At 48.4% G+C, this 13,495-nt stretch overlaps 1 pseudogene; it reads left to right on the forward strand.

Moving 5' to 3' along the window:
• Positions 1–13,495, forward strand: part of LOC120028524 — a 44,635-nt pseudogene that overhangs the window by 29,855 nt on the left and 1,285 nt on the right.

Genomic DNA, 13,495 nt, shown 5'->3' on the forward strand with positions numbered 1-13,495 from the left:
GATGTGTGTGTTGCCTGAATGTGTGTTTATGTGTGTGTTTGCCTGAGTGTGTGTTGATGTGTGTGTTGCCTGAGTGTGTGTTTATATGTATGTTGCCTGAATGTGTGTTTATGTGTGTGTTTGCCTGAGTGTGTGTTGATGTGTGTGTTGCCTGAGTGTGTGTTTATATGTGTGTTGCCTGAGTGTGTGTTGATGTGTGTGTTTGCCTGAGTGTGTGTTGATGTGTGTGTTGCCTGAGTGTGTGTTTATATGTGTGTTGCCTGAGTGTGTGTTGATGTGTGTGTTGTCTGTCCTTGTGTTCCAGGAAGGAGACATCCTTGTGTTCCTGCCAGGTTGGGGCAATATCAGTGGCCTCAATGACCTCCTCATGGCCCAGCAGATGTTAAAAACACACACACACACACACACACACACACACACACACACACACACACACACACACACACACACACACACACACACACACACACACACAGTGTGTCTGAACGTTGTCTGACCTTGTGTTTCAGATGGGTTGGCGATGATTCCTCTGCACTTCCTGATGCCTACTGTCCCCCAGATCTCGGTGAGCATGGTCTCAGAAACCGTCCTTTCACCCAGAACAGAACATGTTTAACTCAGGGAGTGATGCTGTCTGTTCTGACTGGTCTCCCTCTTCAGGTGTTCAAAAGGCCCCTCCAGGAGTCAGGAAGATGGTCATTGCCACCAATATCACTGACACCAGGTGTGTATGTACCAATATCCCTCAGACCAGGTGTGTATGTACCAATATCCCTCAGACCAGGTCTGTATGTACCAATATCCCTCAGACCAGCTGTGTATGTACCAATATCCCTCAGACCAGGTGTGTATGTACCAATATCCCTCAGACCAGGTATGTATGTACCAATATCCCTCAGACCAGGTGTGTATGTACCAATATCACTGAGACCAGGTGTGTATGTACCAATATCCCTCAGACCAGGTGTGTCTGTACCAATATCACTGAGACCAGGTGTGTATGTACCAATATCCATCAGACCAGGTGTGTCTGGACCAATATCACCGACACCAGGTGTGTATGTACCAATATCCCTCAGACCAGGTGTGTATGTACCAATATCACTGACACCAGGTGTGCCTGGACCAATATCACTGAGACCAGGTGTGTATGTACCAATATCACTGAGACCAGGTGTGTATGTACCAATATCCCTCAGACCAGGTGTGTATGTACCAATATCACTGAGACAAGGTGTGTATGTACCAATATCACTGAGACCAGGTGTGTATGTACCAATATCACTGAGACCAGATGTGTATGTACCAGTGTCACTGACACCAGGTGTGTCTGTACCAATATCACTGAGACCAGGTGTGTACGTACCAATATCACTGAGACCAGGTGTGTACGTACCAATATCCATCAGACCAGGTGTGTACGTACGAATATCACTGAGACCAGGTATGTCTTTACCAGTATCACTGAGACCAGGTGTGTACGTACCAATATCACTCAGACCAGGTGTGTACGTACCAATATCACTCAGACCAGGTGTGTACGTACCAATATCCCTCAGACCAGGTGTGTACGTACGAATATCACTGAGACCAGGTGTGTCTGTACCAATGTCACTGAGACCAGGTGTGTACGTACCAATATCCCTCAGACCAGGTGTGTACGTACCAATATCACTGAGACCAGGTGTGTACGTACCAATATCACTGAGACCAGGTGTGTACGTACCAATATCACTGAGACCAGGTGTGTACGTACCAATATCACTGAGACCAGGTGTGTACGTACCAATATCACTGAGACCAGGTGTGTACGTACCAATATCACTGAGACCAGGTGTGTACGTACCAATATCACTGAGACCAGGTGTGTACGTACCAATATCACTGAGACCAGGTGTGTACGTACCAATATCACTGAGACCAGGTGTGTACGTACCAATATCACTGAGACCAGGTGTGTACGTACCAATATCACTGAGACCAGGTGTGTACGTACCAATATCACTGAGACCAGGTGTGTACGTACCAATATCACTGAGACCAGGTGTGTACGTACCAATATCACTGAGACCAGGTGTGTACGTACCAATATCACTGAGACCAGGTGTGTACGTACCAATATCACTGAGACCAGGTGTGTACGTACCAATATCACTGAGACCAGGTGTGTACGTACCAATATCACTGAGACCAGGTGTGTACGTACCAATATCACTGAGACCAGGTGTGTACGTACCAATATCACTGAGACCAGGTGTGTACGTACCAATATCACTGAGTCCAGGTGTGTACGTACCAATATCACTGAGACCAGGTGTGTACGTACCAATATCACTGAGACCAGGTGTGTATGTGTCCTTTTGTTTCTGTATCAGCCTTGTGCCTCCCCCCTTCCACTCTATTAGGGTGTGTGTGTGTGTGTGTGTGTGTGTGAACCTTTGTTGTTTGATAGAGTATACAGTATATGGGGCAATTTAGCAATTCTGATTTGTTATCTGTAACGGTGATGATAAATTAGGCATTGTTGTGCGCTGTTGACAACATATACTGTAGATAAATGCATATTCAAACATATTTATTTCCAGTGCAGGCCATTGGTTCTAATAATATATATATATATTGTTTAATTTGAATACTCCAAGAAAATCATGCGAGTGCTCAAACAGTCCAAACATTTTAAAATGTACATCCCTAACCACGGCGACAGCCTGCTAATCATAAAGACCCGACCGTGAACAGAGGAAACAAACTTCTCTGACCTCACTACGGCTCTCTCTCTCCAACCAGCTGGATACGTTTAGACACCAAACCTTTCAAAGTGCCATATTTATTTCTACGTTTGTTTCACAGAGTTAGAGAAGGGCACAAAATGTGTGTGGAGTTTTTTTTATTTTTTTATTTCCTTTCAAAGTGGTTGCGGTCACTATTCATCCTGGTGTTAGAGAACATGAAGACAGTGTTGTAATGGCTGGTCTCCCATTCCATCCTGGTGTTAGAGAACATAACGACAGAGATGTAATGGCTGGTCTCCCATTCCATCCTGGTGTTAGAGAACATGAAGACAGTGTTGTAATGGCTGGTCTCCCATTCCATCCTGGTGTTAGAGAACATGAAGACAGTGTTATAATGGCTGGTCTCCCATTCCATCCTGGTGTTAGAGAACATGAAGACAGTGTTGTAATGGCTGGTCTCCCATTCCATCCTGGTGTTAGAGAACATGAAGACAGTGTTATAATGGCTGGTCTCCCATTCCATCCTGGTGTTAGAGAACATGAAGACAGTGTTGTAATGGCTGGTCTCCCATTCCATCCTGGTGTTAGAGAACATGAAGACAGTGTTATAATGGCTGGTCTCCCATTCCATCCTGGTGTTAGAGAACATGAAGACAGTGTTGTAATGGCTGGTCTCCCATTCCATCCTGGTGTTAGAGAACATGAAGACAGTGTTGTAATGGCTGGTCTCCCATTCCATCCTGGTGTTAGAGAACATGAAGACAGTGTTATAATGGCTGGTCTCCCATTCCATCCTGGTGTTAGAGAACATAAAGACAGTGTTGTAATGGCTGGTCTCCCATTCCATCCTGGTGTTAGAGAACATGAAGACAGTGTTATAATGGCTGGTCTCCCATTCCATCCTGGTGTTAGAGAACATGAAGACAGTGTTATAATGGCTGGTCTCCCATTCCATCCTGGTGTTAGAGAACATGAAGACAGTGTTATAATGGCTGGTCTCCCATTCCATCCTGGTGTTAGAGAACATGAAGACAGTGTTGTAATGGCTGGTCTCCCATTCCATCCTGGTGTTAGAGAACATGAAGACAGTGTTATAATGGCTGGTCTCCCATTCCATCCTGGTGTTAGAGAACATGAAGACAGTGTTATAATGGCTGGTCTCCCATTCCATCCTGGTGTTAGAGAACATAAAGACAGTGTTGTAATGGCTGGTCTCCCATTCCATCCTGGTGTTAGAGAACATAACGACAGAGATGTAATGGCTGGTCTCCCATTCCATCCTGGTGTTAGAGAACATGAAGACAGTGTTGTAATGGCTGGTCTCCCATTCCATCCTGGTGTTAGAGAACATGAAGACAGTGTTGTAATGGCTGGTCTCCCATTCCATCCTGGTGTTAGAGAACATGAAGACAGTGTTGTAATGGCTGGTCTCCCATTCCATCCTGGTGTTAGAGAACATAAAGACAGTGTTGTAATGGCTGGTCTCCCATTCCATCCTGGTGTTAGAGAACATGAAGACAGTGTTATAATGGCTGGTCTCCCATTCCATCCTGGTGTTAGAGAACATGAAGACAGTGTTGTAATGGCTGGTCTCCCATTCCATCCTGGTGTTAGAGAACATGAAGACAGTGTTGTAATGGCTGGTCTCCCATTCCATCCTGGTGTTAGAGAACATGAAGACAGTGTTGTAATGGCTGGTCTCCCATTCCATCCTGGTGTTAGAGAACATGAAGACAGTGTTGTAATGGCTGGTCTCCCATTCCATCCTGGTGTTAGAGAACATGAAGACAGTGTTGTAATGGCTGGTCTCCCATTCCATCCTGGTGTTAGAGAACATGAAGACAGTGTTATAATGGCTGGTCTCCCATTCCATCCTGGTGTTAGAGAACATAAAGACAGTGTTGTAATGGCTGGTCTCCCATTCCATCCTGGTGTTAGAGAACATGAAGACAGTGTTGTAATGGCTGGTCTCCCATTCCATCCTGGTGTTAGAGAACATAAAGACAGTGTTGTAATGGCTGGTCTCCCATTCCATCCTGGTGTTAGAGAACATGAAGACAGTGTTGTAATGGCTGGTCTCCCATTCCATCCTGGTGTTAGAGAACATAACGACAGAGATGTAATGGCTGGTCTCCCATTCCATCCTGGTGTTAGAGAACATGAAGACAGTGTTGTAATGGCTGGTCTCCCATTCCATCCTGGTGTTAGAGAACATAACGACAGAGATGTAATGGCTGGTCTCCCATTCCATCCTGGTGTTAGAGAACATGAAGACAGTGTTGTAATGGCTGGTCTCCCATTCCATCCTGGTGTTAGAGAACATGAAGACAGTGTTGTAATGGCTGGTCTCCCATTCCATCCTGGTGTTAGAGAACATAACGACAGAGATGTAATGACTGGTCTCCCATTCCATCCTGGTGTTAGAGAACATGAAGACAGTGTTGTAATGGCTGGTCTAACATTCCTCTAATGGGATAATGTGTGTTAATCAGTGTGTTGGCAGCTGAGAGGTGTCTCATACAACAATCACACCTATTAGAGGGAGAATGGCTGTCAACAAGCTGACCTCAGCAGACACACACTAGAGCTGGGATGACAAACTTACATTATCGACACCGACCATACCGATCCATTATCTTAGCATTTTTCTGTAATCGTTCATTAGGATAAGTAGCCTATACAAGAGAAATTAGTTTGCTAATCTGGGTGATTCCTAATGGGACAACCATCAAACTGGTCGTAGTAGTTTGAAGGATCATACAAACTGGTGCACATCAATGATATAAACTTACCGCTATCGCGTCAAGTCATGCAATTCATCACCATATGGATGTTTGTCTATATCGTCCAGCTCTCTCTCTCACACGCACACACAAACACAAACACACACACACACACACACAGACACACAAACACACAAACACACACACAAAAACACAAACAAACACACAAACATTACTGTACTGGATCAACTGGACACGGTGACACGGTGACACGGTGACATAGTACAGCAGTACATCCTTGCTGATCAAGCCAGGCAGACTGTAGTATCTCTTGTAGTGAAGAGTTGACTCACTGCTCTCTGTGTAAAGCTGGATTCCCTGTTGGGTCTAACGTTTACACAGGTCTCTTTCCAATTTGTTTCTGATCAAGTCAAGCTGTTGACTTTTTCCTAAGTTGTTTTTAATGTTGTTTTATGCCTAATTCTCTCTCTCCCCACTCCTTCTTGATCCTCAAGCTGGCTCAAACAGCAGAGTTCCTGAGGAAAGCTCTGGACCCCTCCCACAGAGGATGCTGTCACTCTGGCCATCATACACGTGATGGTCCTCAACGCCCTGGACCGCTCAGAGGCTCTGACCCCGTTAGGGTGGCACCTGGCCAGGCTGCCTGTAGAGCCTCACATCAGGAAGCTGTCTGGAGCTCTCCTGGGCTGTCTGGACCCTGTCCTCACTATCGCTGCCTCTCTCAGCTTCAAGGACCTCTTCTTCATACCAATGGTAAGGCGTTAACATCTGTCTGTGTGAGTGAGTAGAATATAGCAGACTTGAGGAGGAGAAATCTGTCCAGAGGCTCAAAGAGTGACCACCTCACCATCATCTAGCCTTCACAGTAAGATCTTATTTTCCCTTGTTTTCTACATCATTAGAGGTCTCTCTCATCTCTCCCCAATGGAATATCAATGGTTCATTCTTTTTAAAGGGTTGCTAACTTGACTGTGTGTTATTCATCAAGGCTGGGAGGAAGCTAAGCGACATAGCTACAAGTTTGAACGAGAGTTTTGCTGGGACGATCAAATCAAATGTATTTATATAGCCCTTCTTACATCAGCTGATATCTCAAAGTGCTGTACAGAAACCCAGACTAAAACCCCAAACAGCAAGCAATGCTGGTGTAGAAGCACGGTGGCTAGGAAAAACTCCCTAGAAAGGCCAGAACTTAGGAAGAAACCTAGAGAGGAACCAGGCTATGAGGGGTGGCCAGTCCTCTTCTGGCTGTGCCGGGTAGAGATTATAACAGAACATGGCCAAGATGTTCAAATGTTCATAAATGACCAGCATGGTCAAATAATAATAATCACAGTAGTTGTCGAGGGTGCAGCAAGTCAGCACCTCAGGAGTAAATGTCGGTTGGCTTTTCATAGCCGATCATTGAGAGTATCTCTACCGCTCCTGCTATGTCTAGAGAGTTGAAAACAGCAGGTCTGGGACAGGTAGCACGTCCAGTGAACAGGTCAGGGTTCCATAGCCGCAGGCAGAACAGTTGAAACTGGAGCAGCAGCACGGCCAGGTGGACTGGGGACAGCAAGGAGTCATCATGCCAGGTTGTCCTGAGGCATGGTCCTAGGGCTCAGGTCCTCCGAGAGAGAGAAAGAAAGAGAGAGAGAATTAGAGAGAGGATACTTAAATTCACACAAGACACCGGATAAGACAGGAGAAATACTCCAGATATAACAGACTGACCCTAGCCCCCCCGACACATAAACTACTGCAGCATAAATACTGGAGGCTGAGACAGGAGGGGTCAGGAGACACTGTGGCCCCATCTGATGATACCCCTGGACAGGGCCAAACATGCAGGATATAACCCCACCCACTTTGCCAAAGTACAGCCCCCACAGCACTAGAGGGATATCTTCAACCACCAACTTACAATCCTGAGATAAGGCCGAGTATAGCCCACAAAGATCTCCGCCACGTCACAACCCAAGGGGGGGGGGGGGGGGGGGGGGCGCCAACCCAGACAGGAAGACCACGTCAGTGACTCAACCCGCTCAAGTGAAGCACCCCTCCTAGGGACGGCATGGGAGAGCACCAGTAAGCCAGTGACTCAGCCCCTGTAATATGGTTAGAGGCAGAGAATCCCAGTGGAGAGAGGGGAGCTGGCCAGGCAGAGACAGCAAGGGCGGTTCGTTGCTCCAGTATCTTTCCGTTCACCTTCACACTCCTGGGCCAGACTACACTCAATCATATGACCTACTGAAGAGATAAGTCTTCAGTAAAGACTTAAAGGTTGAGACCGAGTCTGCGTCTCTCACATGGGTAGGCAGACCATTCCATAAAAATGCTCTATAGGAGAAAGCCCTGCCTCCAGCTGTTTGCTTAGACATTCTAGGGACAATTAGGAGGCCTGCGTCTTGTGACCGTAGCATACGTGTAGGTATGTACGGCAGGACCAAATCAGAAAGATAGGTAGGAGCAAGCCCATGTAATGCTTTGTAGGTTAGCAGTACAACCTTGAAATCAGCCCTTGCCTTAACAGGATACATTTTTGGGGTTCTAGTCAGGATTCTAGCAGCCGTGTTTAGCACTAACTGAAGTTTATTTAGTGCTTTATCCGGGTAGCCGGAAAGTAGAGCATTGCAGTAGTCTAACCTAGAAGTAACAAAAGCATGGATACATTTTTCTGCATCATTTTTGGACAGAACATTTCAGATTTTTGCAATGTTACTTAGATGGAAAAAATCTGTCCTTGAAACAGTCTTGATATGTTCGTCAAAAGAGAGATCAGGGTCCAGAGTAACGCCGAGGTCCTTCACAGTTTTATTTGAGACGACTGTACAACCATCAAGATTAATTGTCAGATCCAACAGAAGATCTCTTTGGTTTCTTGGGACCTAGAACAAGCATCTCTGTTTTGTCCAAGTTTAAAAGTAGAACGTTTGCAGCCATCCACTTCCTTATGTCTGAAACACAGGCTTCTAGCGAGGGCAATTTTGGGGCTTCACCATGTTTCATTGAAATGTACAGCTGTGTGTCATCCGCATAGCAGTGAAAGTTAACATTATGTTTTCGAATGACATCCCCAAGAGGTAAAATATATAGTGAAAACAATAGTGGTCCCAAACGGAACCTTGAGGAACACCGAAATTTACAGTTGATTTGTCAGAGGACAAACCATCCACAGGGACAAACTGATATCTTTCCGACAGATAACCTGTGACCTGTCAGTCTTTCTTTACATCTGTCTGTAGATGCTGCACAACATGAAGGGTCAGTTTGCTGAGCACCTGCTGGGGGCTGGCTTCCTCAGCACCAAGAACCACAAAGACCCTGTCTAACTTCAACTCAGGTGAACTGATTTGTCTTTTTCTACAATTTGCTAGTCTCTCTCTCGCTCCTCTCTCTTCCTGTGTCTGTCTCTCTCTCTTTTCCTGTGTCTGTCTCTCTGTATCCATGTGTCTGTCTCTCTCTGTCTCTCTCTCTTTTCCTGTGTCTGTCTCTCTGTATCCATGTGTCTGTCTCTCTCTGTCTGTCTCTCTTCCTGTGTTTTACACACTCTTTCTCTCTCTCTTTCCCTCTCTCTCTCTCCCTCCCTCTCTCCGAGAATGAGAAGCTGATCAAGGCAGTGATAGAGACCTTGAGACAACACGAACCCACAGTAGCACTCCTTATATAGCACTCACAGGGACAGTACAGACACTGGCAGTGACAAAAGGATACCACAGATTCTGCAGAGGAAGTGAAATTCACTCAGACCTGAAAATGTACTCTTTGTCAACTTCCTATTGATTTATACCTGAGAAGCTCCCCTAGCCCACGATAGATGACAGACCATAAGTCCTAAACTCAGCCAGCCAGACAGATGCATCAATAACTCATCATATCACTTAGCAGACGGCAGCAAAATAGACCTACGATCTTTGATGCCCTGAGACAGTGCACTGATAATACAACTCTGTTTTTCAAACATTAGCACTAAAACTTCACACACACTGAGTGGACAAAACATGAGGAAAACCTTCATTGTGCCCTAAGAACAGGCTCAATTCATCGGGGCAGGGAGTCTACAAGGTGTCAAAAGGGTTCTACAAGGATGCTGGCCCCATGTTGACTCTGCTGCTTCCCACAGTTGTGTCAAGTTGGCTGGATGTCCTTTGGGTGGTGGACCATTCTTGATACACACAGGAAACTGTTGAGCGTGATAAACCCCAGCAGCGTTGCAGTTCTTTACACACTCAAACCGGTGCGCCTGGCACCTGCTATCATACCCTGTGCTTTTGTCTTGCCTATTCACCCTCTGAATGGCACACAACACATGTTTCAAGGCTTTCAAAAAGTCTTACTTTAACGTGTCTTCACTCCTTCATCTACACTGATTGAAGTGGATTTAACAAGTGACATCAATAAGGGATCATAGACTGACCAGGTGAAAGCTATGTCATGGAAATAACTGTTCCTAATGTTTTGTACACTGTGTACACACCCCTGTGTCCCAATACAAACCCCTTTCATATCATCCTGTACAGAACACACACACACACTAATACACACCCCTCTCCCACCTTTCCAGGGTGATGGTTTTTACTAACAATGATGGGAAGGTGTGTATCCACTTCAAGACAGTGAACGATGAGGAGAACCAGTTTAACTCACAGGGCGGCGCACAATTGGCCCAACGTCGGCCGGGGTTTGTAGGCCGTCATTGTAAATAAGAATTTGTTCTTAACGGACTTGTTAAATAAAGGTTCAATTAATTTTTTTTATTTTTAAAACAAACAAGTTGTCTCATCTATGACCTCAGAGTAGACATTACAGCATACACACAGCACTGCTGCATCAAATCCATCAACCAATAAGAAGACGGGGTTAAAGGTTAACTCTGGTGCCATTTTACGACATGATGAATATTTGATTAAACCCAGTGGCTTTCAACTCCCTCTCAAAGCCCCTGGCAGATCAAAGCTCCCAGACACAGTTACCAGGGAAGAGGAATCGTCAATACCAACCTTTATGTTTCTCTCTCTCTGTCCTCTTCTACCCTGCTGCCCTGACTGTTATCAGCTAGAGCAGAGATGGGCAACTGATCCCTCCTCTCTACCTCTCTCTAGCGCCCTCTGTCTCTCTAGCGCCCTCTGTCTCTCGCGCGCCCTCTGTCTCTCGCGCGCCCTCTGTCTCTCGCGCGCCCTCTGTCTCTCGCGCGCCCTCTGTCTCTCGCGCGCCCTCTGTCTCTCGCGCGCCCTCTGTCTCTCGCGCGCCCTCTGTCTCTCGCGCGCCCTCTGTCTCTCGTGCTCTGTTAGCATAGAAGTGTTGCTCTGAATCCCAACTTTAATCAAGACATTTTATGTAGTGTTGGCCCCAGCGGGACTCCAACCCACAACCACTTGGCATTGCCATCGCCATGATCTACCGACTGAGCCACATCGGACCACCTTCTGTTCACAGGCCCCAGTCTACTCAAGCCCTTTTGACCTGAGCCTCTAGCTGTGTGTTCAACGTTTGCAAGGAGAAAAGAGGATAGAATGGACTCATTCACAACGCTAAGGGAGTGAGTGTGGGAGGACATGGAGAGACGGGGAGCTTGGAGGAAGAGAGGGAGTGTGTGTGTGTTAATGATGTGTTCCTGTCCGTCTCCACATCTTCCTGTGTGTGAATTTCAACAATGGCTCAGCCGAGAAGTGCTGGGTCACACAGAACAGGATCACAGAGTGCTGAAGCACGTAGAGCGTATAATGTCGGGAGAACCTTCCAGAAGGACAACCATCTCTGCAGCACTCCACCAATCAGGCCTTTATACTAGAGTGGCCAGACGGAATCCACTCCTCAGTAAAAGGCACATGAGAGCCCTCTTGGACTTTGCCAAAAGACACCTAAAGGACTCTCAAACCATGAAAAACAAGATTCTCTGGTCTGATGAAGCCAAGATTGAACTCTTTAGCCTGAATGCCAAGCGTAACGTCTGGAGGAAACCTGGCACCACCCCTACGGTGAAGCATGGTGGTGACAGCATCATGCTGTGGGGATGTTTTTCAGCAGCAGGGACTGGGAGACTAGCCAGGATCGAGGGAAAGGTGAGCGGAGCAAAGTACACAGAGATCCTTGATGAAAACCTTTTCTAGAGCTCTCAGGACCTCAGACTGGGGCGAAGGGTTGACTTTCCAGCAGGACAATGACTCTAAGCACACAGCCAAGACAGCGTAGGAGTGGCTTTGGGACGAAGCCAGAACCCGGACTTGAACCCGATCAAACATTTCTGGAAAGACCTGAAAATAGCTGTGCAGCAACGCTCCCCATCCAACCTGACAGAGCTTGAGAGGATCTGCAGAGAAGAATGGGAGCAACAAATACAGGTGTGCCAAGCTTGTAGCGTCAGACTCAAGAAGACTCGAGGCTGTACTCGCTGCCAAAGGTGCTTCAACAAAGTACTGAGTAAAGGGTCTGAATACTGAATATGAATATGTGATATTTCAGTTGAAAAATCTAAAAACCTGTTTTTGTTTTGTCATTATAGGGTTTTGTGTGTAGATTGATGAGTGGAAAAAACAATGTAATACATTTTAGAATAAGGCTGTAACGTAACACAATGTGGAAGAAGTGAAGGGGTCTGAATAGTTTCCGAATGTATTCCTCATTTTTCTAGTATTTATTTTTGTTTCCTTCTCTCTGCATTGTTGGGAAGAGCTCGTCAGTAAGCATTTCACCAGTTTCACAGGGGCGGCAGGTAGCCTAGCGGTTAGAGGGGCGGCAGGGAGCCTAGCGGTTAGAGGGGCGGCAGGGAGCCTAGCGGTTAGAGGGGCGGCAGGGAGCCTAGCGGTTAGAGGGGCGGCAGGGAGCCTAGAGGTTAGAGGGGCGGCAGGGAGCCTAGCGGTTAGAGGGGCGGCAGGGAGCCTAGCGGTTAGAGGGGCGGCAGGGAGCCTAGCGGTTAGAGGGGCGGCAGGGAGCCTAGCGGTTAGAGGGGCGGCAGGGAGCCTAGCGGTTAGAGGGGCGGCAGGGAGCCTAGCGGTTAGAGGGGCGGCAGGGAGCCTAGAGGTTAGAGGGGCGGCAGGGAGCCTAGCGGTTAGAGGGGCGGCAGGGAGCCTAGCGGTTAGAGGGGCGGCAGGTAGCCTAGCGGTTAGAGGGGCGGCAGGGAGCCTAGCGGTTAGAGGGGGGGCAGGGAGCCTAGTGGTTAGAGGGGGGGCAGGGAGCCTAGCGGTTAGAGGGGGGGCAGGGAGCCTAGCGGTTAGAGGGGCGGCAGGTAGCCTAGTGGTTAGAGGGGCGGCAGGTAGCCTAGTGGTTAGAGGGGCGGCAGGTAGCCTAGTGGTTAGAGGGGCGGCAGGTAGCCTAGTGGTTAGAGGGGCGGCAGGTAGCCTAGTGGTTAGAGGGGCGGCAGGGAGCCTAGCGGTTAGAGGGGCGGCAGGTAGCCTAGCGGTTAGAGGGGCGGCAGGGAGCCTAGCGGTTAGAGGGGTGGCAGGTAGCCTAGTGGTTAGGGGCAGGGAGCCTAGTGGTTAGAGGGGCGGCAGGGAGCCTAGCGGTTAGAGGGGTGGCAGGGAGCCTAGTGGTTAGAGGGGCGGCAGGGAGCCTAGCGGTTAGAGGGGCGGCAGGGAGCCTAGTGGTTAGAGGGGCGGCAGGGAGCCTAGCGGTTAGAGGGGCGGCAGGGAGCCTAGCGGTTAGAGGGGCGGCAGGGAGCCTAGAGGTTAGAGGGGCGGCAGGGAGCCTAGCGGTTAGAGGGGCGGCAGGGAGCCTAGCGGTTAGAGGGGCGGCAGGGAGCCTAGCGGTTAGAGGGGCGGCAGGGAGCCTAGCGGTTAGAGGGGCGGCAGGGAGCCTAGCGGTTAGAGGGGCGGCAGGTAGCCTAGCGGTTAGAGGGGCGGCAGGGAGCCTAGCGGTTAGAGGGGTGGCAGGTAGCCTAGTGGTTAGGGGCAGGGAGCCTAGTGGTTAGAGGGGCGGCAGGGAGCCTAGCGGTTAGAGGGGCGGCAGGGAGCCTAGAGGTTAGAGGGGCGGCAGGGAGCCTAGCGGTTAGAGGGGCGGCAGGGAGCCTAGCGGTTAGAGGGGCGGCAGGGAGCCTAGCGG

The sequence above is a fragment of the Salvelinus namaycush genome, chromosome 34, assembly GCF_016432855.1.
Source record: "Salvelinus namaycush isolate Seneca chromosome 34, SaNama_1.0, whole genome shotgun sequence".
NCBI lineage: Eukaryota > Metazoa > Chordata > Actinopteri > Salmoniformes > Salmonidae > Salvelinus > Salvelinus namaycush.